At 42.3% G+C, this 27,873-nt stretch overlaps 1 long non-coding RNA gene across 2 annotated transcripts; it reads right to left on the bottom strand.

Annotated features, from left to right (window-relative positions):
- Positions 1 to 588: 588 nt before the first annotated feature.
- Positions 589 to 3,015, bottom strand: LOC136558029 (uncharacterized). Of its 2 annotated transcripts, XR_010783830.1 has the most exons (4): positions 2,861 to 3,015; positions 1,724 to 1,822; positions 1,311 to 1,572; positions 589 to 1,139 (listed from the first exon to the last, which is right to left on the bottom strand). It is a non-coding gene; the product is annotated as an uncharacterized lncRNA (long non-coding RNA). The 2 variants fall into 2 exon arrangements; XR_010783829.1 differs by lacking the exon at positions 589 to 1,139 and having other exon boundaries at positions 1,188 to 1,572; positions 2,861 to 3,013.
- Between the last annotated feature and the right edge of the window lie 24,858 nt (positions 3,016 to 27,873).

Genomic DNA, 27,873 nt, shown 5'->3' with positions numbered 1-27,873 from the left:
AGGCAAAATGTCAGATTTTGGGCAGACTCCCAAAATCTTTGCCATGAATCTCTCTTTTGCTGAGGTACCCCAGTCTCAGCAGTCCTGCACTTCAAGCCTTCCTCAGACACCAGCTATCAAAAGTGCTGCCAGCACAGGTGTCAAAGGCAGCACCCCTTCCTCTCACTCTGACCATTTATCTTTTTAGCAACAACCAATTCTTTTCATGGATTTCTGTGCCTACTTCATGGCAGGCCTCCTGCAGCAGAAACTACCAAAGATCTTGGCACAAGTGCCAAATCAAGAGGTAAAAACCACCAAAACCGTGCAATTTGCCATTCTCTACTGCATAAATAACTACCTGAAATAGGCAGGTTTTTTTACGGCAGTTGCGCTTTACGGCAGTTACATTACAGATTACAGTCTCACATTACACATTACAATCTCACATTACAGCATTTACTTTTACAGCACTTCACCGTTTGGGGTTTTTTGTTGTTTTTTTAAAAATTATTTATTTATTTTATTATTTTTTATTATTGTATTTTTACAGTTTTCATTGATTTTTTATTAAAAAATAACTTAACTTTAAAAAATAAAATAAAACGCTTTAAAAATAGAAAAACTGAATTATTTTTATTTGGTGCTGCCCAAAACCGCTCCAGCCGGTGATTGTGGTGGTGTTTGAGGGTCCCCAGGACGATGGAAGAGACGAGAATCTTGACTCCACCTATCAGAAGGTTGATTTATTATTTTATGGTCTCTATTATAGTAAAAGAAAATGAGATATTAGAACTATACTAAAAGAGCAAGGAGACATCAGAAAGCTGGTGAGGAATGAATAATAAAAACCTGGGACTGCTCACAGCCCCGACACAGCTGGACCATGATTGGTCATCAAGTAGAAACAATGCACAGGAGACCAATCCAAGACGGCCCTGTTGCTAAACCATCTCCAGCCCACACTCCACAGCCAGCAGATTGTTACTGGTTCCATTTCTGTTCTGAGGCTTCTCAGGAGAAAAATCCCAGCAAAAGGATTTTCAAACACGTCAGTGCCAGGTGATGGCACAGGCAGCATCGGCCGGCAGAGGTCACTGTGTCATCCCTGCCAGCCCAGGTGTCACAGCAAGGAGGAGAGAGTCCACCCTGTGCTCACCCTGCAATACAGAGCAATACAACACAACACACATATTAACACAAGATGATAACCTTTTTCTGTTTTCATTACATGTTGATTTATTGTTACAGGAAACCCAAAACAACAAAAGCACACAAAAAACAACACTCATCTACCATTAGCACCCCCCTCACATTACACACAAACTCACCATCACTCTCATCACAACTGCTAAATTACACCCCAGCAATCACTGGTCCTTGGAAACGTGGTTCCTGGGAGCCTCCAAAAAATCCTCCTGGCTGACCAAAACCCCGGTCCCTGGACAGTCCACACCAAAACTCTGGCGATGAATGATGAATGTCACCTCGCCGACAGACCGGGACCGAGGGAAAAAACCCAGCCGGGGGGGAGGGCGGGAAACACCCCAGCAGGGGATTTTTTATTCTAAATTTGAAAATGAGTTGAAAAACCTGAAAAGCAAAAGTCACAGACACAAGGTTAGATCCAGTCAGCATGCGCCCCCACACGCAGAGACAGCGGACACAGACACAGGCACACGCTCTCACACACGCTCACACACTCTTCCCATTTTCCCATTTACACGTTCACTGCAGCCCTTACTTGAAACGCTGAAGAACGTGCTTCGACACATCTCCTGGCTGTTACTCCTTGATGTCAAATGGTAGATTCTGGGGAAATTCTGGGGAAGTCCTCGGGGACCTGTGAGACGACAGGAAGTGGTCAACGAGTGGCTACCTGACAGCTAGGACTTGTCCCCGCTCTGGACCAATACATTTTCTACCCAAAATCCCATAAAAGACAGATGAACAGTAAAGTTTTTATAACTGTTCTACCTAATGTGACATATAAGCCGATGCATCCAGTGCGAGTGTACATAGAGTGTAAGTACATACAGTATAAACCAGCATAGGTACACACAATATAAGTACATCCAATATAAGCCAGGACTTGAGATAACTCTCGGGAAGATGAATTCTTGAGCACTATACCCTTTGAGAAGATGGAACCTATAGAACTACTGCAGTCATGTGAGGAGGGTGTAAGATGCTCCCTCTAGAAGTCCAAGAGAATGGCATGGAAAAAAAGGCACTACCAAAGCTGGCAGTGAAAAGGAAGACGGATGAGAACATCTTGTCCCTTTGAGACATTCCTGTCTCAAAGAGTAAAAATGTAAAGATGCCGGAATAAGGGATAGCCGGAAAGGAACGTGAGTAGAATACGGGCGATATGGCACGGAATAGTGCCGATAAAGCACCTAGACGTAACAAAGGCCTATGATGTGGAAGACAATGGACACAGACTACATAACACAGACACCGACAACATAACATAGACACAGGTGACAAAACGCAGAGAGAAGTGGCAACTGCCTGGCACTTTCCCCTTAGGGACCCGAGATTCCTAGCACAAGATGAGCCAGAGGCTGATGATGCCAAAGGAAAGGAAGCCCTATGACCACAGCACGTGATGATGAAATGTAACTCGTTAAAAGAACTTAGTGCCAAAGCAGTTAAGAGGATGCTCGAGAGGCTCAGCAAGTCTAGAGAAGGAAGCGGACTGCCGGGTGACCAAGGCGCCGCCACCGAGCGCCTCCCGCCGCCCCCCTCCGGCCGCATGGTGGTTCGCTCCCCCCAGCGCGCGCCCCTTCGGCCGGGCGCGCCCACTCTCCGTGAAGGGGGGCGGGAGAGGGGCTAAGGAGAAGATGCGGTGATGGGATCCCCTCGCGCCGCCTCTCACCGTTGAAATCGGTGTCGGCCACCACCGTGGTGTGGTGCTTGAGCTGGTCCAGCGCTGACTCCATCTTCTGCCGCTTCACGGGGGACACCGACATGTCCGCGGCTGCGGGGGCTCGCGTGCCTATAAAGGACGGCGCGTGCCCGGAGGGGACCGGCCTGCGCGCGCTCCCGCGCCAATCCCAGCCCGGCTGGGCGGCAGCGACCAATCAGGAGCGCGGACACGAGACGGACGCGGCCGGGAGGAGCCGGGGCGGGGCGGCGGGAGGGAGAACGATTCTGATTGGCTGGCTCGTGGGCCTGGGGGTCGGGCCGGGCGGTCGCCTTGGCGACCCTGACGCCGCCATTGTCCGCAGCAGAGCGCGTCCGGAGCTCTGCCGGCCCCGGGACCTCCCGGCTCCGGCATCTCCGGTCCCCAGAACCACCCGGGGGACTTCCCCACGGCCCGAGCTGCCCCCAAGGCGCCCGCCCCCAGAGGCACCCGTCCCTCGCGCCGCCGCTGCCGCAAGGTGGCGGCGGGCGGGCCCTGAGGGGAGGCGGCCGTGAGGGAGGGCTCGGAGCCGCGCCGGTGCTGCCTCGCTGCAGGGGCTCAGCGCGCTGTGCTCCCTCCCCTGCCGTCGTGGCAAGGTTCGAAATGGCTTGTCGGGCACAGCTCCAGCTGCCAGAGAGCCCCCGACCCAGCAGGGCAGGTGTTTTGGGCTCTTGATTTGCCTAAACTCTATTTAGGCTGTAGAGGAGGTGATCTTGTTATTGTGATTTTTCACCTGAGACAGAGGATGGCTGGAAATGTCGGAGAATCTGTTGCTTGGTTGTGTCATGGTGTTATGCTGTTCCCTCTTTCTGGATTGTTCCACTTGGGACAGCTGCCACAGAAGTTCCCCTTCCTGATAGGTAAGAATGTGCTCTTGTACAACCTTGTCGTGCTTTGCCCAGCCCAAGAAAGAATAATGCAAAGAAGCTTTAGGTTTAAGTGCTGTTGGAATTGAAACAGGTTCGTACTGTCTCTGGTTTCTTTGCCATGGAATAGGAGAGCCTCCCTTGTGAGTCATGGAATCACGGATTCCTAGACTGCTTTGAGCTGGAAGGGACTTGAAAGACCATCCAGTTCCACCCCCTGCCATGGGTGGAACATCTTCCACTAGACCAGACAAGGAAAGGAGTTCAGCTTGCAGCTTTTCTGGGACTTAATTCTTATGATGTGTGAGATTTTCACCTCTGTTTTTAAAACACAGCTATCCAGGCCATAACACCCTTCCTGTTGAATGTCAGTCCCCAAACCCAAAAGGAAATGTGTGGTTTCAGACCTTTTGCTGAGTTTCTCAGACTGTCAGTGACAAACCATTATGAGAACCCAGTGAAAGAGACAGACATGGGTTTATGAAACCCAGTGAAAGAGACAGACATGGATTGATAAGTATAACTTAACTATTTTAATAACTCTTGTACAGTGCATGGTTCAATCATTGTCTCCTTCGCTCAGTTACATCAATGTACAGTACTTTATAGCAGTGTCTGCAGGCAGTAAAACAGAACAGATGCACAGCTCAGTTGCATGGAAATTTGTCCAAGTGACCTCTGCAGTGAGGTCTGCTGAGATATTTGTTTTGGGAAGTGCTCCTGTGGCTCCCAGCTTTACAGAGCTGTCGTGTACACTCCTGTTAAAATCCCAGATAACTGTAATTCCCTGTGATTTGCTTTCCTCTACAGCCCAGGACTAGGAGATGGGGTGTTTCCTAGCTCAACATTTGGTTTGATTTTCATTTTAGAAACTCCTTCACCTCCTGTGCTTGCCATCCTGCTTCCCTTCCCCCTCTTCCAGAGCCAGGGCTTCTCAGGAGGATTGTCCTCTTCATCCCTCCCTGACAAGGTGAGTGCCCTTCTCAGATCCCAGCAGGGCTGTGACTAAACCCAGGATCCCCCCTGCCTGCACCCTAATTCTGCTGGTGCCAGCAGCGTCCTCTTTCAGATGAAGAAAACAGATTATCCATGGGAGACAGTCAGGAATAAAGCCAAAACTGAGGTGCATTGGTGCTCTCAGATGGAGACACAAGTTCCCCAATGCTGTGTTAAAGCTTTTTCCATTAGATGTGCAAGGACAGACACAAATTTGGGCAAAGACTGAGCAGTGCTGAGAGAGAAAAGCCAACTGTCCCTGGGCTGTGGGCAGCTCTGGAGCTGTGTTTGCTTCACTGCTTTGCAATCAGGTTGGTCTGTCAGTTAAACAGAGATAGAAATGCAATGTGCCAAACTTGCTGTGGACAGGAACTACGCTGCTTGCTTGAGTTTTGAAATTCTGAGTAAATTTTGGAAGCATAAGCACTAATTCTGCCTCTAGGGAGAGAGATTTTCCTCACTCCCTATTTACAGATTGTTATATATCAATGCACATAACCATAGTAGAGGAAATGTATTTGAATATCTGTATAGAGGCTTTGCCCCGGAGGTCCCAGTTGCCCTCGATGGGCTGCAGCTGCAATGCCCTTAATTGGGCTGCAGCTGTAACCAATGAAGATGACTGGGATAAAAGGGGGCAGGTAAGCCAGTCAGGGAGAGCCTTGGAGGAGCCCTGACCTGAGAGAGAGCAGTGTGCAGAAGAAGGAGTCAGTGAAGATCTACAGTCATGTGAACACTCTGAGGAGGTATGGACATTGGAAATCTAATAACAACACTATAAGACTCTAGAAATACTAGAACAACTATGAGTGGTGATCCCCACGTGATAGTTAGCAGAACATTAGACAGCCGAGAGCTGTGGCGGCCGAGTGCTGCGACAGAAGAGCCAAGAGCTGGGGTGGTAGCTAGCAGAAGATAAGGTGGCCGAGAGCTGTGATGGAACATAGCCTTTGGGTCAGGGAGCTGTGAAAGAGTATGGCCTTTGAGCACGGAGCTATGTGTGTTGAACATGGCCTGTGAGTCATGGAAAAATGTGGGTATTGAACATGGCCTGTGAGTCATGGAGAAATGTGTGTATTGTAATTGAACATCTGTACAACTGTTAACTTGTGTAAAAGAAAAGGGGGAAATACAGTAGAGGAAATGTATTTCAATATCTGTATAGAGGCTTTGCCCCAGAGGTCCTGGTTGCCCTCGATGGGCTGCAGCTGTAACCAATGAAGATGACCCGGATAAAAGAGGGTGAGTAAGCCAGTCAGGGAGAGCCTTGGAGGAGCCCTGACCTGAGAGAGAATGGTGTGCAGAAGAAGGAGTCAGTGAAGATCTGCAGCCATGAGAATACACCCAAGAGGTATGGACTTTAGAAATCTAATAACAGCAATATGGGACTCTAGAAATACTAGAACAACTACACATAACCTTATGAAGGAAAACAGGAAGTCAAGAGCAACAACTTGTGCTAAATTAGATGTTTTTTTTTCCTTGTGCCCATTTATTTGCAGTTAAACCTGCCTTTCCCAGTGTGCTTTGGGGTTTCAGCTATTTGGGAATCATTTCAGCTGACTTTCTACAGTGGAAACGTGAAGGTGGGGACGAGTGACCAACTCCTGGCAAGGGCTGTGGGCGTGCCTGGGACGGGAACAAATGGTCAGGGCTTATCTTCTCCTGGTTTGAGGCCGAGTTTGGCAGCCCCACAACATTGCAGGGCAGGATCAGCAGCCCAGGGAAGGGCTGCACAGCTGCCCTGAGCCCAGGCCTGTGCATCAGCAGCAGTGGGCAGGTGGAGCTCACCTATGTCCACGTTCAGATCCCTTTGTTTGTCACTCCTGCTCCTTTCTAGGCACTGAGAGCTCATTTCAGAGACAGCACCAACTGGTCTGTGGATTTAAGGAAGCAGCCAGACTTTGGGAATGTGTGTTGCCATTCCAGCCTTGTCCGGTGAGGGGGGACAGGAGGGGGACAGGGAGTTGTCACCGGGCTGTGCTCATGGGCTGCAGGGGACACCTGCACTGAGGAGGAAATGGAAATGGGGCTGCCTTAGGCTGCCCAGAGGGGTCCTTACTCCCCATCCCTGGCAGTGTCCGAGGCCAGGCTAGACAGGATTTGAACCACTTGGGCTTGGGAAAGGCGTCCCTGCCCATGATGGCGGTGGGACAGGATGAGCTTTAATGTCCTTTCCTTCAACCCAAAGTCCTGCAGGGTTGTTCCTGCAGCCTCATTCCCGTGGTGCAGGCTCCAGGCCCTGAGCTGGCCCCTCCTGAGCTGTGTGCCAGGCCTGCTCTGCCAGCGAGGGCTGGGAGCAGGGACAGCCCTTGGAGAAAAGCTCTGGGGGTCTTTGTTTGAATCCAGCCCTTGTCGTACGTCCAGCCCCGAGGGAATCCTGCTCCGGTCGCGTGCACGGAAAATTTCAGTATAAAATCTATAGTTATAAAAAAAATACTTCATGCAAAATTAAAACACCTTTCCCCGTGGGATATGGTCTTATTGTCAACCCTTCCCAACAGTGTTTGAGGAATTGTCACTCTGATGGCAGCTGGAGCCCAAGGGGAGCTCTGCTGCCTCTGGCCTGGGCTGGGAATCATTGCTTTCGTTCCCTTTTTTCTGCACTACTTAGGGCTAAGAGCTGAAATAAAGCGGAGAGACTTTAATGAGCAGAATCAATCCTTTCCTGGCGGTGCTTCATGATTTCTTGGAGCTCTGACTCCCCTCTGCTTTTCTGGAATGGAAACAAAACAGGAAGTTTGGGTTTGAACTTCAAGCTGTAGTTAAATTACAGTATTCAGTGAATGCTCTGGGAGTAGAGCTAATTTCAAAGGGATGGGTGATATCAGTAAAAAGCAGATGAATTAGTAGAAATGGGGATCTTGTGGATTTGGGGCCTTTTAGCTTAAAAGGCACTTCAGAATTTTTACGTGTCTTTTATTGCTTGTGTAGGTTTGGTTGCATTTTTTTTCCCCCAGTTGTGTTTCTTAAAATGCTTGTTTAATGAGCTGACACTGCTGGTACAGCCCCCCATTCCAGCAGGAATTATCCAGAAAAACACTCACCTCCAGCTGGTTTTTCTCCACCGTGATCTTGCTGTACACTCTGTTCCCCTCATCACCACACACCTTCTTCAGCTCCTCTCTGTTGAGGGAGAAGAGCTGAGCTCCGGTGAGGATGCCCAGGTGTTCCACGGTCCTGGGGAGACACAAAGTGGGGGATGATGGTTGTGCTGCAGTGGCCTCGTGCCAGAGGTGAGGAGTGGGAGATGGGAGGCTGGGAGCTGCACTGGGGTCGTATCACGGGGCCCTGGGGCTGTGCCAGGCTGGCAGCTGTGGTTCCAGTGGCATCTCAGGCCCTGGGTCTGATTTGTGGGTTGTTTTTCTCCAAGAAAATGTTTATAAGAAAGAAAAGGAGTGAGTTTGGGCTCTGAAGACCCTGGTTCTGGAGCCTGGGTTTAATAGGGTTGAAATCTAATTTACACCACAGGCTCTGTAGGTAAATCCCAGTGACTTGTGCCAGGTGAGATGGTGCCAGCAGCCTCCCCAGCTCCTTTTGCAGGGAAGGACGAGCGTTTGATGTGGCAACAGAGCAAATCTTACTCTTTGCTGAATGACTTGGCCTCTAGGCAGGCTTTGACTTCTTCAGTGCTGGATTCAAAGGTGAGGGGCACAAAAACTTGCTGAGGCTTTTCCACTTTGAAATTCCTGTGGGGTGACTGAATTGTATTGTTTGTGGTCTTCTTTAGCAGCTCGTCGTTCAGCTCATCCATTTGGTGAATAAGTTCTGCAGAAACAGGTAGGGAATGAAATCAACTCTTCAGTCAAAAATCCCATTAAATGTGTTGGTGGGGAAATTGTAAGGAAAATGGGGGTGTGGTTCAGCATTTTTATTCAGTCTGTAAATGCAGCCCAGGAAAGGGCTTGCTTTTGTGTTTTAGATCTGGCTGCTCTTGAAATATACTTTGCAGCTAGAAATAGAGCACTTTTAAAGAATATGCATAGTCAACTGTAGCTTAAAGAAACATTCATGAGAAGTACAACTGCTGTGACCTAGACCCAGATCTTTACAATAGTTCTGAAAAGTATAGAAGCATGAAAGTTATGAAATTTCCTGGCTAGATGCATTACTTAGATTGTCTGCTTATGACTGACAGACTTATATTCAATTTGATATAATTGGACTGGATAAATTGCATTTTTATATCCCTTCTTTTCCAAAGAAGTATTAATGTGAAGTCTACTGGCAGTCAAATTTTCTTTCTTGTCCAAACCTATTAATGATTAATTTCAAGTAAAAAAAAAATCTAATAGGTGTTGAAATGTATCTATTGAAATAGGTAATTTGGTTGAATAAAAAAAAAAAAGAAAAATGAATCCACAGGTTTTTGTGTGTATTCTGTTAGACTAATTGTCTTCAATGATTTTTTTTGTTTTGTGCAAGATGGAAAAACTTTGGAAGAGGGGATTAAAATCTCTGTGCTTTTTCTTTCATGAGCCAGAAATAAAAAAAAAAAAAGTCAGGACAGGAGCATCTCTTTGAAAAGAGATGTGCAAGTATTGAAGCTGCACTCATTAAGAAGCCAAGCTTGGATCTTGCGCAAGCTCATTGTCATGCAAGATGCCAGCTCTCATTCTGGGAGTCTGGGAGCTGAAGCTGAGCTGCTGAATGCTGCTGAGGCATGACCTGCCCAGAGGCACCTTGTTGGTAATTTGGGGTTTAAATACTGGAAATTGAAGGACTAGGGAGCAGAGAGAGAGAGAGAGGGAGAGAGAAGATGAACTAGAATGCATGTATTTCAAGCATCTCTGAGAGTGGTTACAACTTTTTGGGTGTGACTTTGGATTTTCTATACTTTTGAAAAACACAACTCCAGTAAGACCTGTTGTCCAACACTTGCTTAGCCTTAAACCACTGAAATTCAGTTAACTATTTTCAGCTAAGCTACCTGACTGTACAACAATTATTCAGATCAATATTGAAGATTTTTGTTTTGCACTGCTTTAGGGTTTTGTTTGTTTTTTTGTTTGCTTATGGTTCTTTCCCAATCCTTACTAGCTAATTTTACTATTTTCATGTCACCCCAGAAGCTGCAGCTAAAGAGCATAGTTGGCATGCTTGGTCTTTAGCTTTCTGTGTAAGCCTTTTCCAATGACAGAGCCAGTCAGCAGCAGCTGGGCTGTTCTGCATCATTTACCTCCCCATACCTTTTCAGACGAGGCATCACTCACATCTATGTGTACATGGGCTTTCTTCATGTGGTTGTATTTCTTAGATACATGGAATGGTTTGGGTTGGAAGGGACCTTAAATATGATCTAGTTCAAAGCTCTCTGCATTAAAATGTCAGTGTTTAATTCAAGGCCCTACACAGGAATGATGGACCTGGTGCATAGTCATCTAAAAAACCAGACAGACAAATGAATCACTTCCCCTGGCCTCCTTTTGGTCTGACAGTTTGGGTTTGGTTTGAACCTAGTTTTGCCATCACTTGTGATGTCCATGTGTCTTGGGTTTGTGTGGCTGAGATGCCCCCAGGGTGTTAGAAAGTCTCTTCTTTCCCAGCTCTGCGACTGAAGAAGAAGTTGAGATTCGTGGCTTCTGCTTTTCAAGGTTGTTTATTTTCTCTTATCTGTTGCATTCCTTCTCTGACCTGCTGAGACCTGTCCAGCAGGTCGGTTCATGGCACACTGACCACCTTGGGGTGGTGTTAGCTTTTTATCCTAAGAACTACATGCACTTTATTTACAATAATTTTCCAATACCCATCACCTCTGTTAGACAGTCTGTCTCTACTCTAAAGCAATCCAGAAGTACCACCATCACAGCAGAAGGTGGAGGACAAGAAGAAGGACAGGACACGCCCAGATTGCTCCATTTTGCCTCCCCATTCTAAAAACCCTGAAATTCTACTTTTTCACCCTGAGACAAACTCACTATCATTCTATTCAAACTCGTGTGGCTTGTAACTCCTCACACAAGGTTGGGAATTGTTTCCATGGGCTAAAATCAAAGGCACAGGTGTTTGTGACTCCGTGCCAAGGTCCCTGAGCCCCTGGCAGGGTCTGGAGTCCTCCAGGGCAGCCAGAGCAATGTCCTGGGTCCCGACAGGGATGTACTCACTGGGGCTGGTGAGCTGTGCCAGCTGCTGCCTGGGGCACACAGTGAGTGCAGCTTGTATCACACAGAGCTCATACTGATGCAGTCCTCAAAGGATAGACTATATGGCTGCTTCTCTTGTAGTTTTCCTGGTCTTTCTAAGATTTATCTTTTTCTTTATTTTGGGGTATGCAACAGTTCTGTCTTAACCAAATGAGGTTTTTCAAGTATTCAAGATAGTTCTCCAGTTTCATAAACTTTATTCAGTTTTTCCAATCCATCAGCATATGTAGTGTTTTGCTATCTTGGTTTGTAATCAAGAAGGTATCTCAAGAAAGTACAACTAGTTAATTCTGATAGAATTTTACAGATCAGTTACCACACCCAACAAATTATTTTGCATTCTGCTAATCTCAAGGAGGAATATAAGCATTCTTTATGCACATTCATAGGCCTCAGAATATTTTAGTGGCTTTGAGTTGAGGTAGAAGTGAAGAATTATTTCTCTTACTCACCAGATAGTTTTGGTTCTATTTTTAGTAGAAAAGGTCCTGTGGAGGTTGAATCAAAATCAGAATAATTGCTCTTATAATTAATAAGCCTGTATTCTATTCAGCAAAATAACAACAAGCCTCTGTTTTTCATAAAGCATGTTTCCAGTCCTAAAAATACCTTGCCAATGTATATAGACTGCTCTTAATCTAGAGAAAACACAGTCAAACAGATTTTATTAATACCATTTGAAAAAATACTGAGTTAAATACAATTTTGAGTCATCACATAGTGATGATGTTTTGCAAATATTAAAGTAAGGAAGGAAAGACTTTTGGAAAGTTTCTGCCTGCAAACTGTGGTGGTGCTCACAGGGGTCCCAGGAGGAGGGAAGAGATGAGAATCTTGACTCCATGTTTCAGAAAGCTGATTAATTATTTGATGATACATATTATATTACAGGAAAATGATATACAACAGCTATACTAAAAGAATAGAAGAAAGGATTTCATTGGCAGGCTAGCAAAGAAAGGAATTGAATGATACTAAAATCTTGTGACTGGCCAGAGTCCCAACACAGCTGGACTGTGATTGGTCATCAAGTAGAAACAATTGCCATGGACCAATCACAGATGCACCTGTTGCATTCCACAGCAGCTGATCATCATTGCTTCCATGTTGTTTCTGAGGCCTCTCAGCTTCTCAGGAGAAAAAATCCTGGCAAAAGGATTTTTCATAAAAGATGTCTGTGACAGCAAACCACTCTCCTGTGCTTAAAGGACAGAGCAGACTAACATGGCAAGTGAGAGCATGGCAGCATTTTGCTTACTTTGCTGTTTACCACAATCTGCTCTGCGTGGTTAATAACTTAAACTGTGATAACCCTTCAAGAATGGATGTAAAATCATGCAGTTCCTTTTCAACTTCTTCAGAGAAGATTTTAAATACGTTGCTACACGGCATTCAAGCTCAGCCCTTGAAAGCAAAGTCTTTTCCTGGCTCCCTAATGCAGGAAGAGTAGTTCCTCAGCCCTGCTGTGCAGATCCTGGCTGCTCTGATCTCTGCCATTAGATCTTGCTGTGCTTCCCACATGGCTTTGGCTTGGAGATTCATAGGCAGGAGAAGAAGTGCTGCAGTGTCAAGGGAAAATCTAGACTCCTTTTAATGGGCATCATGAGGAGCTGAATAAATGGGCCATTGTTGGTGGATAAAAGAATGGCAATGTTCAGCAGTCTGCTTTGACTAAGAGGTGGCTCCCATCCCCAATGTCACAAATGCTTAAATTGCAGCTTGTCATGGCAATATTTGTTTTCTATTTTAAAACCCATCTTGTCTTCACCCAATGTGATCTGTCTCTACTGGCCTTTATGTCTGTCAGATGACGAACACGTGGTCTGTGAGGTGCAATGCTCTTCCAATCCAGCCTCTCCTTCTGTGTTTGTAGGGAGTTGAAGACATTTGTCACTGATATAAAAAGTTCGTTCTTCTAATTAATGATGTGTCTTTATTACATTGTTTGCAGTAAAATTACACACAGTGCTATATGCAAAATGCAGTGTGGATATTTACACTAGATATGCTGAAGCTAATCGAGTAGGCTGGCTGCAACACTGTATTTTTATTTTGGAAATGTCACCAAAAATGAAAGTTTTTTTGATCTGGGCAATACTTGCCAAAGGTGATCAAAGGAAAGTCAAAAAAAGAGTAGAGTGAAATATATTGTGTCATTTCTCTGCTTTGGGCAGGTGAAAGTATGTCAAAAAAGGGGAAGATACTGATTTAGAGCTGCTAATTCAATATGCCAAGCATTACAAACTAGATGGACTCATGACTGAGCTTCTGACATATAAAGTCTGACATACTGACATCAATTCAGTAACATGAACTGAAGAGATGAGGATCTAATTTATGACAATAGGTTTAGAGGAAATGTTGGTATCAAGCAGTCTGAATTTTGCTTTTTGCAGAAAAAAAATACAGGAAAAAAATGTAAGTCCTTCAGTGATTACAGAGTTGGGTTTTTTTACATTAAACTGCAGTAAATAGCTCCAGTACATGGAGCCCAATTTCTTTTTGTAGCTTTTGCATCAATGCAGCTGTTCAGAGAATATTATCAATAATAGGTGACATTTGGAATGAGCACAAAAAGCAGGATGCTGGGAGATAATAAAGACTAAGAGTCTGGTTAGAGAGGAAAGGACTTGTCTGACCCTTCCTGGTACACTAAAAGATAGAGGAAAATACTAGGAATGCATTTTTCTGAAAATGGAAGCATGTGCTTTCATGTCTGCACAGTTCACTGCCAAACTTTGGAGGTTTATCTTTGCCAAATATTACAGTGTGTTGGGGCAGAAACTCAGAATGGAAAGCAACACATTTTCTTTGAATAATTGGGGCTTTGCCCTTTTTAATAGAATTCAGAGTGGTGATCTGTCTAATGTCAGTGTTACATAGTACAGCCTCTGTTGTTTAATGATATATTGTCTGAAGTAATGATCAACAAATTACCTTTTTTCTTTGCTGAGCAGAGGTAGTGAATCAAGACATCAACAGGAAAGGTTTTGTGGGAATAATTTTAAAGAACTTTGGATTATCACATCATATAAAATACTTCTAAAAATTACCAAGAAAATGTTTGTTTCTCAAGATGGAACTGTTACCACTTTCAGGCATGACCCCAAGCTCACTGAAACGCTTCCTCAACTTTGGGGTTTTCACTCAAGTCCACATTCATGGAAGGATTAATGAGAAGCTGATATTTATGTCAGAGCTGATTAGAAGGTGATCAGACAGATCACCTGGTGTGCCAGATGTTCTTAGGGGCTAGGTGTGTCCCTTAATAGATTAGGCTGGTTTATAAGTACTAAGAAATGTTGTCTCCAATTCCCTTTTATGCTAGTCTTTAGCTTCCTCAGTTTTCTGCTGATATATTATTTACTGTGTTTGGTTTGAGGTTTTTTTCCTGAAAATGTTTAGTTTGAAAATGCATGCTATTTACTCTCAAAAACCAAAGAAGTTTAAGCTGTACTCAGAGCCTTCTTTTTATTGTTTCCTAATACTTTGAAGCCTGATACAAAGTATCTTAACTGATATTGCTGTGCTAGGCTTAAATAGGGGGAAGGACTTTTCCAAGGCAAGGAAAAATAGCTAATTTTAAATTAGAATATTCTGCTTTCTTACCCTTTTCCCAAGACAAGGGATTCAGGCATAAAATGTAGGTTCAGTATCATGGATAGGTCAATGATTCATGAAGACATAGTGTTGTTAATGGCTCAAAAAAAGTCAGTTGGATCCTGTAAATTAGGTCCTACTCCTGACTTCACTTCGTCTTGTCAAATGACTTTTAGGAAATCATTAAATATGAATGGTGATGAAATTGGAATTCTGTGTCACTAGATTAAGAATACCCCTAGGTGCCCATGCAAACTGTCCCATGTCTGTGTTTTCACTAAGTGAACTCTCTATGGATTTACTGGAGGATCCTTATGGAGGACAGAGTTTCCCTGCTAATGCAGCTGGGCCCCTTCAGGGCTGAAGGTATCTCCCATCCTGCCAGCTTTACACACTGCTGGAATGTGTTGCTGCCTGCACCTGACACAGTGGGACATGGATGACACCTAGTTTCCACTACTGACATTTTGAAGATCCATGGATTTAACTTAAGATTTTGGTACGCACATGCTTACTGTGGTAAATTGCTGCCATGATTTGCTTCTCAAGAGAGAAGAGGATGTGAGCTCATTTTTAGCTCATCCATCCCAAAGATGGGGCCAAACACATTGCCTCCTAATACAAAGCCTGTGCTGAGAGGATTCTCCCTTTTCAAACATCATAGCACCGGTGATAGCAGTTGCAGAGGATTTGTGAATGAAAAAGAACATTTTGGAAAGTGCTGGAATGTCCTAATATGGGAATCTTGTACTTGTGGAAATCCCATTGTATTCCCTAGGAGTGGATAGACCATGTCAGGATGGAAGTGAGAGGAAAGTATTATCTAGTGCACATTGTGTAGGTGCTTACAGCTCTGTATATTGAATGAATATGGCATGGTGAAGATACATTCAGCACGTGAATCCATCTGGGGTATTTTTGGGGTCCCCTGTGGCAGGAAAGAAATGATGACTCTGACTCCATGTTCTTAGAAGGCTAATTTATTATTTTATGATATTCTATTAAAGATTGCTATACTAAAACTATCCTAAAGAATAGAGAAGGGATACTTACAGAAGGTTGAACAAGATCCTAATTAAACACTTGTGACCTCTTCCAGAGTCCCGAGACAGCCTGAGGGTGCTTGGCCATTAAGTCAAAACAATTCCTATGGTGCATAAACAATCTCCAACCACGTTCCAAAGCAGCAAAACACAGGAGAAGCACTAACAGATAATTATTGTTTTCATTTTTCTCTGAGGCTTCTCAGGTTCCCAGGAGAGGAAATCCTGGCGAAGGGATTTTTCCAGAAAATATGACAGTGGCATCAATCCAGTACAATTACCTCAGAAATCATCTTTTTTCTTACTGAAAGACATTGAAGCAGCTTCTTCAATACAGTTATATAAATTTCAGATGTCTGTAGATTGTACTTGCAAAAGTTCTTCTAAAAGTTGTATAGATTTGCCAAAAAGTTCTGTAGCAATAAATATTTAGTATACTGAGAGAATTCAGGAGACAGAGCCCACTAAAATTAAAGCAGAACTGAGTGGTATGATTCCACAGAGGGCCACATAAATGTATTCCTTAGTCATCTCCTGCCTTTCTTCTTTCCTAAGTGTCATTTCATAACTTCCATAATGTGTCATTTCTGCTTTAAGACAGATGTTTACAATTCTGCTTAATGCAGTGTTTCATGTCCTGCTGCTGTTAGATCAGAAAAAATTATGTTGTAGAAAGTCATGACCCTTTACTCCGCTGGTGATAAAGGACCTATTTTTTTTTCCAAGTCAGAAATGTGTTTTCTATTTAAATTATTTTTGTTTACATCTTTGTTTACAGCACATGATTCATTCCTGTAACACTGCTTTAATAGAGCTTTCACTGTGATTTTTTTTTTCCTAAAGCTCAACCTACAGTTTGCAGCAGCACCAAGTTCTTGTCATCATTCTGTTCACAAATGTCAAACAAATGGAAAGACCTTCAGGTTAACATCTACTTAACTAGGTGTCCTGCTTTCTTGATCCTTTTTTCTCTGAGTAACCTTGCATGGCATAGGCAATTGCCTTTCATTGCAGATATAACCTCTGTACAGTGGAGTTCTGTATCTAATATGCTGCTGTTTTTAATGAGACTATCTGACATGGAAAGAATTAGAAATAGCATTTGCTTCTCCATAGCAATCGTTGAAATGTTTGGAACAGCAACAGAAACACAATCAAGGCAAACCTCCTGCTAAAAGCTCTAGTAGAAGATTTTTGTGTGTTGCTTATCAGCTTTTTCAGGTCAGCTGGATTACATGAAATACAAGAAAAAATAAGCAACCTTTAGCATTAGCAGAGATAGGCAGAAAAAAAGAAATAGATGCACTCTTTGTTTTGGAAAGCTTACTTTTTAATACCTTTTCCTGTAACATAAGAGTGTAAGGCTGGGGACAGGTTATAGAAAAAAAAGCTCAAAATGCATGAAACAGTCTAAAAATGTCTAAGCTTACAGCAGTGGCAATGTGATGTGTTTGCTGGGGTTACCAAGTTTGGCTGCCAGCTTCTGGATTTTGCCAGAAATAAAACTTGCCTCCTAAATAACAGTATTGGAGCATTAGTGCACTGAGAGACTGAAGCCTGACCATAAAAAAGTGGGATTTTCCCAGGACTTCAGAGCTAGAAGGACAATGGTGCTTACTGAGTTCCAATTCAAACAGATATATATATATATATATATATATATATGTATATAGATATATGCATCTTCACTACTAAAATACAGCTATTTGACACACTTGGCCATCAAAAAACTGTGAGGAAAAGAAACTTAAACATGCTTAAGAATGTCAAGGCAAACACCCTTTACAAAAAGTCATGATGTCTCCAGTGACCATAATGAAAGGTAGAAAAACAGTTTTAAGGATCTTAACTAATAAACTTAAGTATCAGAAACTCAATTTATCTGTCTCAGAAAGATGAAGGGCTCAGCCAACCCTGCTGGGATTAAAGCAGTCACACTGTTTGATGAGATAGAAACCATTTTCATCCTTGTGAAATATAAAACTAATATCCAAAGCAAACTGGATACCAATACATTGATATCAGATAAATCCAGCTACGTGGTTTTTGTCTGTTGATGTCTTCTGCTTTCTCTCCTAAAGGCACAGTGAACAACTCTGGCTTCACAGGAGATGAAAACCATTCATCTTGGCACTTGGCCCTGACACTCCTGCTGACCAGAGTCCAGGGGCTTTTGTGTTCTTGGGTTTGTATGGGGTTTTTTTAATGTATTGGGCATAAGAGAGAAATATTTAAATGATGAGCAGGTGCTTCTCATGGTGTTTGATTTGTATTATTGATCAAGTGGAAGGAGAGTCAAATGTATCTTTTACACGACAAAAAGAAATCATGTCAGAGCTCAGATACAGTGTCTGAATTGAGGTGCTGAGCAGAATTTTCTGAGAGAGGAAGTGATTCTCTTAGCTTGAACATACTTGATGGCCTCTGCTTTCAGTTACTTTGTGCTGATGATGTCTAGGTGATAGAGTTTGTTCATTCTGGGTTTAGATCCTGATGCAGATTCCAATAGATAATACTGGTGTTTCAGACTATAAAATCTAACCTAAGAGTATTAAAGCACTCATTGTGTGAGCAGGAATCAAGATAAAGTAACTTGAAAAAATGACATCTGAAATGTTGTGACTTTCACTTTGCTGGTGTAAGTTTAGCCTTCTGTTAGTAGAATGTGTGATCCATCAGGTAAATGTTAATCGCCCTAACTTCAAATTTACACGATCCAGTGGTAATAAAGCCCTCTGAACTGGACCTGGGGGTAGTTTGTCACTGTTAATAATTCCTATAAACTGTGACTCTTGAGGTGTTTACTATGTATGCTAAAGTCAGATGGAGAAATGATAAAAAATACAATATGCCATGTATACAGCTGCGCAATGATTTAATGATTTTTACAAAACTTATTTGCAGAAAAGAAACTGAGTAAAACTGCAGCTGTAAAAGTGGTTTTCTTGAGCTTTCAGGTGCATAGTTAGTGCTTTTCTTTGTAAGCCTTTGTCCAAGGTTTCTGATTGGCATCATAGTTATTGTTTTCTAAGAATGCTAAAGTAGTCTCAGCCTCTCCCTCTTCTGTAGAGAGGTGAAATGCTCAATCTGGTATGGTAGGAATTGCTGCTTTTTAAAAGCATGGCCGAAGGTCTGGAGATGTTTTGTGTTTATTTGGCTGGCCTGCTGGCATTTGATTCAGGAAAACAGATGCAGAAGAGAAAGGTTGATTGTCCAAAGTTAGGAAGAGAAAGGAACAGATACCCTTGTAGCGAAGCCAGGGGGTTTTTTTCATCAGGTTCCAAAGGCATGTTGACAAAAAAAGTGTGACACTACAGCTTCTTTTCTGTGTTTTTATATTGGAGGCAGATCTTTAGGCTACATAGATAAAGCCAATGATTATATAATGAATGTATCTCTCATTAAGTCTAGCCTCACCTTTTGAAAATATTATCAGAACCCTAACAATATTTAGGATGGTTATAAGAGAAAAGGAAAAAAAAAAGCCCAGGGACTGAGACAGAAAGCTTTTTATTTTCAGTACAGAAGTTCTGTGAAGAAGATGTTAACAAGTTTAGCAAGTTGTCTGTAAGAGTTCTGAGGGCTGTTACAATCCAGTTATTGTTTTGCTTTTGTTTTCAGCAGCGTCACCAGGTCTGTGTTCTCTCCATACTTGATCTGAGTCTGTGCATATTCATCTCTCTGTACAGGAATGTGTATCTCACCCTGTGGAAAGCAGCAGATACAAGTGAAGCTTCAGCCCTTGCTCATCTGAGCTTTTACTGGCTCAGGGGCTTCCACTGGACATGGATTCTTTAGAACAACCCAGGTTTCCAAGGTGGCTGGATAGTAGCAGAAAGAAAATGTTCCAATACCCACATCTCATTTGTTGAAAGTTGACTTGCAGATCTTGCTCCTTAGCATGTCCACTGAATTAGAAACTTGGACTTGTGACACAATGCAGGGCTTTCTTCTGGTATGGAATTGAAGTTTGACCTGAACTTCAGTTTAGGATTTTGAAATGGATTCATTCTTCAATTTAAAACGAAGGAAAAGGGTCACACAGCAAATGATTAGGGAAATGAAAAGAACTGTTTTCTGTGGAATACTCAGTAATTAGTCCATCCCTCTGCCCTGAATGCATCCAGTACTATTAAAAGTAATGACACTGATCATCCCAGCATTTAGGCATAGATGACATCCATAAACAAAAAAGAAAATGCTGTTCTAGCATGCCAGTGAAGCCTGCTTTGACAAGTTAGTCCAGTATTTATTTAATTAAACAATGGTAATAAAATATTTAATTGCCCTTTCAGATTTCGATTTCTGTCATCCAACCAGGCGAAAAATTCTGAACTGCACATATGTCAAGCAATGAAAATGCCTCAAGCACATCAAATAGCAGCCCATTATCCAGATTAATGAAAGAAACTGAGCTGCAATGTTCACAGGTATGAAATGTTGAATTCCTTTTCTGTTCTTTGAGTCTGAAGCCAAAGGGAAGGAGCCCTCTCCTCCCCCAGCCCAGCCCTGTTTGCTTCTGAGGAATGCTCATCAGCTTCCTAGTGCCAGCAGGCTACAATCACCAACTACTAATTAGTTTTAGATCATGATATTGGTAATGAGGCTTTAGTTTCTCAGAGGCACCAGACTGAGCTTGACTCAAGTGTATTTAGTTCTTTATTAAGAATGTTATTGTGCAGTATGAACAGTTGGAGCATGTTTAATGCCAGATATTTGTATTTCATTTCCTAGTATCACACACCATTTTCAAACAGGTTTTGCTGATGGAGCAGCTGATTTTAAATGAACTTTCCATTTCACAGGGCCAGTATTTGTCTCCTTGTTACTCCAATTGTTTGATTACTCTCTAGGACATGTTCACTACTCAGGCAATTATCTAATTACCTGAGGTAAGAAGACGTAATTGGGGGAGTTTTTAAATGAACTTCCTGTCCCATGGCCTCTCTAGGAGGTCTGTTCATGGTCTCATGTCCAGTGCTGCTGTTTTTGCAAGGCGTAAAATTCTCTGCTAAGTGTTTCACAAACCAGATTTTCATTTGTTGGAGCTGCCAGCTGTGAGGGGTAGAGAGAACAGATCAGTTTCCACTTCATGTAGTGCTGTAGTCAGGTGTGAGGTGAATTTGTATGTTCCCAAAAGTGAGCCTCAAAATCCTTTCCATCATTAAGGCAGAGAAATACCATTATCCAGGAGATGATACCAAATTCTGTGGCATGATTTCATACCTGAAGCTGTATTAGGGAGGAAGAAATGGGACATTTCAGCATCTACATGAGGATCTCAGTTTGGTTCCACCTTTCTATCTGGTAAGTTGACACTGGAGGATTGTGTTGAATGGGTAGAACCATGAAAAAATGCCAGGTCTGTTTCCTTGTACCATTGTGTATTGGAAGTAAGACTAGAGAAGGCAGAAATAATGTAACATGTTTCCTGGCATGCTGTCTTTGCTCCTGCTAAACATTGCAGGCCTTATTTGACCTTTAATCCCTTAAAAGCACCAACCCACTGTCAGAAGGTGAAGGTGGAAGAATGCAGCATATTGAAACATGTTGGATTTTATGCTTTTTGTCTTTTCATGGCTGTCTTCTGCTTTTCTATTTTCAGTGTTTTAGAGTAAAAGCCTGAATTTTATTGCAACTCCCAAAAGATCAGATGTTTGAAGGCATCATTTTGGTCCAAGTCACATGTCTAAGTTGCAGTTCTGAAAATGCTTGCAAGTGCTTTCTGTTGGCATGTGGAGTCCATTTTTTGCTTGTTTTTGCAGTTGAAAGTTCCCCAGTATGATTAAAACATTCTCAATGTTGACCAACTGAGCACTAGAAACGAATGGATTTGTTATTCTTTTGAGTAAATATGTGGATAGCAGGTTTCAAGGCATTTGTAATTGTATTTATGCCATCAAGAAAATGAGTGCTATTTGTATATTGCATTCAAACTAGAGCATCTGTCTGAGATGAAGAATACTTCAAATTTTTGTTTTGGCTTCCAGTAGAATTTCTCTCCCCAATAACAAATGTAAGGATCATGAATGAGATGCTGTGTTGCTCTGTCAAATGTGATCTTTCCACTGGGCCCAAGAAACCTTGAATTCTTTTCCTTGTAGTAATGCACCTTCTGCTGAATGTGGTAGAATAGTTTCCAGCTTGCTTCCTAATGCATTCTTTGGGGAAATGGAAGACATGGATTTGAGCTCCCTCATTCTGAGGAGAAATCAAGGTTGAACTTTATATTTCATAGGTGACTGCCTGGCTCTTCTATGAACAATAGGAATTTTTTCTTCAATTGTCTTTTGCCTTTCTACTTCCAAATAAAAAATATACACACACTGAGTGTTTCAACATTATAATCAGCCCAGCTGAAGCCTAGGGATATCAGGATATATCAGTTCTAATGAAAATATAGGTTCTGTGTGATTGGGGACCTAGGCTATCCTAGGTTTTAGGCCAGCTGTGTCCTCCTCTGCTCACCAGCTGTATTTCATGGGAAGTTTGGTTTAAAATATGCTTTCCTTGTATCATGATTGTAGAAAACTTTTCTTTTTTTCTTTCATGTAATGGGGGGGACAAATGTATTCAAAGGTTGTATTTGATAAACTGAAATTGTCTACAGTAAGTAGAATTTGAGGGTAATGGCATTAGAGTATGATAATTTCTGAGTGACTGTGCCCAGCTGTGAACTTGGATAATTAGGAAGAAACCTTGAATCAGGAGCAGATTGCTTCATATCTTTTGATTGAGCATATTGTCCAAACTTGCTGATCAAACATGGGATACATCCCAACTGTGTAATACTGGAATGTGCTGAGAAAGATCCCAAGATGGACAGAATAACCTTCTCTCTAATTTTACCAGGCACTGAAGGGAGACTGACAAGCCTGGTATTTGGTGTGCTTCAACAACAAATGCATCACTCTGTGCCAAACTCCTCAAAGCTTGAATTTCTGTACCTGTTTGGAAACAAACCCCTTACTGATGGTGATGGGTATCTCAAGTCCTCTGCTAGTTTCAATTCTCTTGAGCTTGTCTTGATGTGTGAGAAGTGCAGATCATGAACTTGTCAGTCGGGCAAAGGCAGTATTGCTTTATATCCTTCTAATTATTTTAAGAAAAAGAAAAAGATTCAGTACACACATTTGTCCAGTGAACTTTTGAGGGTAAAGTAATCTTTGACATCTGGGAAGTCAGACACAGCAGTGTAATAGCATATACTGCTACTTGGAGGAGTTCTGCTGACTTTTATCATAAAGAACCTATTTAAATTGACTCTGAAAATTGCTTTGTTTTCCTATGAGCTACCTAAAGGTATGAGAAATGTCTTTTTGTAGCTTTCTTGCCCTTGGTGTGACTATGTTGAGTGTCACCAGTCACCTCCTTATTTGCCATGTGCCTCAGCACAGTTTCCAGGAGTATCTGCTCCATGCCCTTACAATATTTGGGTTCTGCTGTGCCAGTGTACTAACTCATGGAAACTCTCTTTTGGTGTCCTCAGTTTCCCAGTCTTGGGGCAATGATTTCCTTTTGGTTTAATGTGGCAAGAGGCTTTACAATGAAGAACAGACTGGCACATCAGAGCTATTTTACCTCGGTCAGACCCAATACACTGATTTATTAGGGAATTTTGCCAATGGGTTTAGCAGAGTGTGAAACATCAGTGAGACAGAATGGTAGGTATGTCTCAAGAGATCTCACTTTTTATCTCAATATGATTAAATCACCTCCCCCACCCCCCAAATATTTTTGTAAATAATTCCAATAGAGAGCTTTGAAGAGGTGAGGATGTGAAGGACAGTGGCTGAATGCCATTTCTGGCTTCTTTGTTGTTTGAAAATACAAGGAAGTTAATGTCTGGCCAAAAGGTAAAGCTGAATGCTCTCTTAGTTGGAGATACTCTGTGTTTGGCTGGCCCTGGATTCCTGAAGTTGCTATCTTCTTCCTGAAAACCTGTATGATAATCCACTTCTAAAAAGTAGATTTTTAGCTTGTTTTGTCCATCTTCTGGATGAAGAAGTAACCTTTCTTTTTCCTACTTTTTGTTCATGTGGCTTTTTTTGGCAGGTAAGTACCTTCATATTATCACGTGGGAAACAAATGGGAAAAAAGATATTTTCTTATAGATATTCTAAGTAAATTTCAGATCTTTTTGTGTTTGTGCATGAACATCTCAGGTGGCAGGTATAATATAACATGAGATACACTTTTTAATGAGAAAAGCAAAATAAGAGTGAATTAATCAAATTAAGAGCAAGTGAGAAGAACTCAATTATTATCTGTTCTTTGGTTTTGTATCATATCCTGAAGTTCCACTCTAGCTGAGTGACATGCTCACAGTTAAAGGCAGTTTTGTGCAACCAATTTAAACCATTTTGAAAAGGAGTTTTCTAGTTGTTGAAATGGAGATGGATGCAGTTCATTTGACAGTCTGGAAGATGTATAAATGCTCAAGCAGAAACTCAAGTGTACAAGTAGTTATGTCCAAGTTTATGCCATGTCATAGCACATATCAGCACTGGTTTTATGGCCTGTGAAAGAAGCCAATCTTTCAAGATATTAATTGTTGATCCACTCAGTCCCAGGCTTGTAGGCCAACTCAGAATGCTCCCTTCTCCTCTCTGTCCTTTGTCAATTTTACAGGTAGTATTCTCTTCCCTCAATCTTTGTACCCTAGGAGTGGCGTCTGTTGAAATTAAGAGTTGTAAAATAAACATTGCTGGTCTTTTAAAAAACAAAAACTACATCAAAAGCAAAACAAACCTGTCTTCACCTTGTCAAGGCTCAATAAATTAGGAGTTTGGCTTCCTTACCTCCTTCCTGCAGAAAACAATTTTTGGTTTCCATAGCAAAGCACTATGCAAGTGTAATGCAAATCTAATTCAAGCTGTAGTGTAAATCTATGCTTTCTACACCTATTTTTAAGGAATTCCTGATGTTTCAAGTTGTTTCCCTCTTTTATGCCAGAATAGTATGAAATGTTTTGGCTGTTCTCCTGAAATTGGGTTGTCCAAGTCAGAATTTCAGCTGCTGATTTTGGGAATTATGTGTGTGACTGTCACCAATAGGTGTATCATGCACAGGGCAGTAGCACAAAATGTGGGAGGTCTAGATTGAAATCTCTGCTCTTCTTGATTCAGAGCAGTGTATCCTGCATTACCTGGAGGCATGCAGGGCATGAACTTGAATGTGGATCCCCTGTTTCAAACCATGCCCCTGGACAGGCTTGTCAAGGCAGAGCACAAGTTGATGTGAATATATTCATAGATAGGCTTCTCCTATGGTGTAGCTCTGTGCAAAGAATGCAGCTTGGAATAACAGTTATGATGAAGTTTCATTTATTCAAAAATACTCTGTTCATGTATATGTGTATAAGCAGCAAATAATTAGTTATACTCAGAAAAACTCATTAAAATTCCACTTAAAGCCATGAATCTGGGCACTTAAAAGGTCATTATCAAGCAATTAGTTTGCTGTCTGTTGAATATTGGACTTATTTTAATTGCATCTGGAAGGGGAAATTGGTTCTTTCCCCTCCCTCCTAAATCCTACAGAAAAGTTATGTTTCTGTCCCTATTTCATTTCCATTATGGCTACATCAGGGAAGACCAAATTATTTCCTCCGTGATGAAATGAGAAGGAAAAAATTCATAGAAAGATCAAGTCCTTCTTCAAACACGAATGACCAAGTTCCAGCATTCTGTGCTGGAATGAAAGTTCATGTCTTAAGCTCCCTGTTCCTCATTGTCATCAGGCAGGTGTCCCTGCCCATGGCAGAGGGGTTGGATCTAAATGATCCAGAAGGTCCCTTCCAAGCCTCAGCATTGCATCACCACTGTCCTGGAGAGCAGCACGTGTTCTGCAATGGCTGCATGGGAAAAGCAGCCCAACCTGGAGCTGCTTTCTGCTTTTATTAGCTTGATTTGGGGGGTTTTTAAAGTGAAATAACTAGCAGAAAACCAATTAATATTTTAATTGTGTAAGCCTTCTGAATTTAAGAATTTAATGGTCTAAACCTTCTGAAACCTTCATGGTAGTGGAATGACTGGGAGAGTACAGTGCCAGGAAACAGACATTTTGGGGTCACTGGAGACTCATTCCATGTATCACTTTTCAGCATTCTGAATATGCTTGTGGCTAATTGAAAAAACCCAAACCAAATGCTGTAATTCAGGAACACAATTTGGTGGTAATTTCCATAACAATAAGATGCTGTTAAGCAAATGTTCCAAAGTGGTTTAGGTATTGAATGAGGTAAGAAAGGAGATAGAAATAAGACAGCAATATACTGGTAGTGTTTTAATCTCACCTTCCTTTTTTAAGGATGAGTTTAATCCTTTACTGCATTTTTTCTCATTTGTCTCCTAATTTTGTTTATTAAAACACTTCATTCTTCCTACTTAGCTTTGTCCTCTAGAGTTGCATGTGAATGGGTCTGTAAAATGAAACATTTTCACTGGCATCTTCACAGACTAGCACAGTGATAGATAAATATTTCTAAGAGTTTCAGTCTGAAGAAAATGCTGGAAGTGCTTGCTGTGAAATAAAGAACATACTACCTGACACTTGGGCCAAATTCACCAAGAATTTGGGGGCTTCTTCTTATAATTTGTCATGGAATCATTGAAGCATCAGCTTCTTTCCCAGATGTTTTGCTCTTATTTAATGGCTGCTGTGGTGCTCTTTAGCTGATGTCTCCTCCCTGCTGCAGTGGGCAGCAGTTCTGTCCTTGGGCAGTGCCTGGCTGGCCTCTGGCAGGCCTTGGCACTGCCTGCACTCTCTGCTTTTATTGCAGTTATTTCCAACTTGCTGTCTTTAGTGTTTTAAAGTGGGGGTGAGATGAACTGGGGATTGAATTAGAGTGAGCAGGCAGGCCAATTGTTGATTGTAAAGAGAGGAAATTGCTGTAGCTGTGCAAGATGGAATCCTGTTGCTGGCTTTTAAGGGACCCCTTGGGCACTGAGATCCAGCAGGTGGGTGGGTGGTACTTGCCTGCCTTTGCCCTTGCTGAGGAGATCAGTTCTGTTCTGCAGAAATGTGGCAGCAGGGAGGTGTGGGCTGTGCCATGAGGGAGGATGCTGCAGGAGCCAAGAGGGCCCAGGCAGGACAGTCCCTTGTTGTCCCCAGGGCAGGCCCTGGGCCCTGGGGCAGCGCTTCTGGGGCTGCAGCTCCCAGGCCATTGGAGGGCTGGTGGTGCACTCAAGGCCCTGATGGAAGCTTTGTAAGGAATTGATAGCATTGCTGGGCTGGCACTTGCATTTGTGCAGCAGTTTGTGTGCAGCTGGCCTCTGGCACAATTTGGAGTGAATTCAAATGGTTTCAATTCTCCCTGAGAACAGAGAACTATTGCCACTTGCAGAGTCATGGAATACACTTTTGCCATTTTCTTATCCAACATAGTGTATATTCTCCCTGGGATAATGGCTGAGTTAATAGACTGAATAGAAGGAATTAAATCTCTCCATCAATATTCCTCACTATTATGTGGTTTTGTTCTTTTCTGTGTGCAGAGCACTATGTTAATACAGTCAGAAGATAAAATTGTGCAGACTGTTAAGTCTTTGGAGCTTTTGGCCTTGGATGTTTTGAATCACAAAACTTTTGCTTGCAGCAGGAACCTTTTTCTAAAAAAATGAGGACATTTCAGTGGTAAAATACCATTCAGAATATTTCAATTCCTTACCATTTAGATTTCTTAAAAGCTTGTAAGAGTAGAGTCCTTAGCTTTTAGACTTTTGGTTGCTTTCTCTGTAATCTTCATGTTGGGATAAAGCAGCTTTGGATGATGATTTGATGTTCAGCCTCTGCTCTGCTCATGTGTTTTATTCTGTTGTACAAATGATTATTCTCTGTGGTTAGTTAGCTTGCTCTAAGAGGAACTGGGGTTTAGGTTAGAAATAGCTGGTCTTTGGGAGCCCAGCAGTTTGAGGGGAACCCAGGCTGCAGCAAGGCAAATATTAAAATACAGATGCCTCAAAAGATTAAGTACCTTCAGTAGTTATGTTAGCAATTTTTGTCTGCCTCCTAGTGTTTGTTCCATTCTCTAATTTTATCTTGTGTTTAATGAGATTACATATTTTTGAGTAGGGAATAAGTATAGAACTTCTTTTTTAGAAACAAATATTTTCTGCATAGTTAGAATGTTTTGCTGAAGAAGCCTTGGCCAAAAGTGAAATCTGCAACTTTTAAATGAAGATCTGAAATATTTTGAAGTTTAATTATGACTATTTTTTTGGAGCTGCTTGTAGGACATTTTTCACAGGAGCTGCTTCCCAGCTCCCTTTTAAATCAAGTCTGCAGGGAGCTATTTCTATTGAAATGTTTTGCTTTGCTGGTCTAATGGTGCTCTA

The sequence above is a fragment of the Molothrus aeneus genome, chromosome 6 (genome assembly GCF_037042795.1).
Source record: "Molothrus aeneus isolate 106 chromosome 6, BPBGC_Maene_1.0, whole genome shotgun sequence".
Taxonomy (NCBI): domain Eukaryota; kingdom Metazoa; phylum Chordata; class Aves; order Passeriformes; family Icteridae; genus Molothrus; species Molothrus aeneus.
Note: the sequence above shows the minus strand (reverse complement) of the source record. Positions and strands in the feature narration are given on the sequence as shown.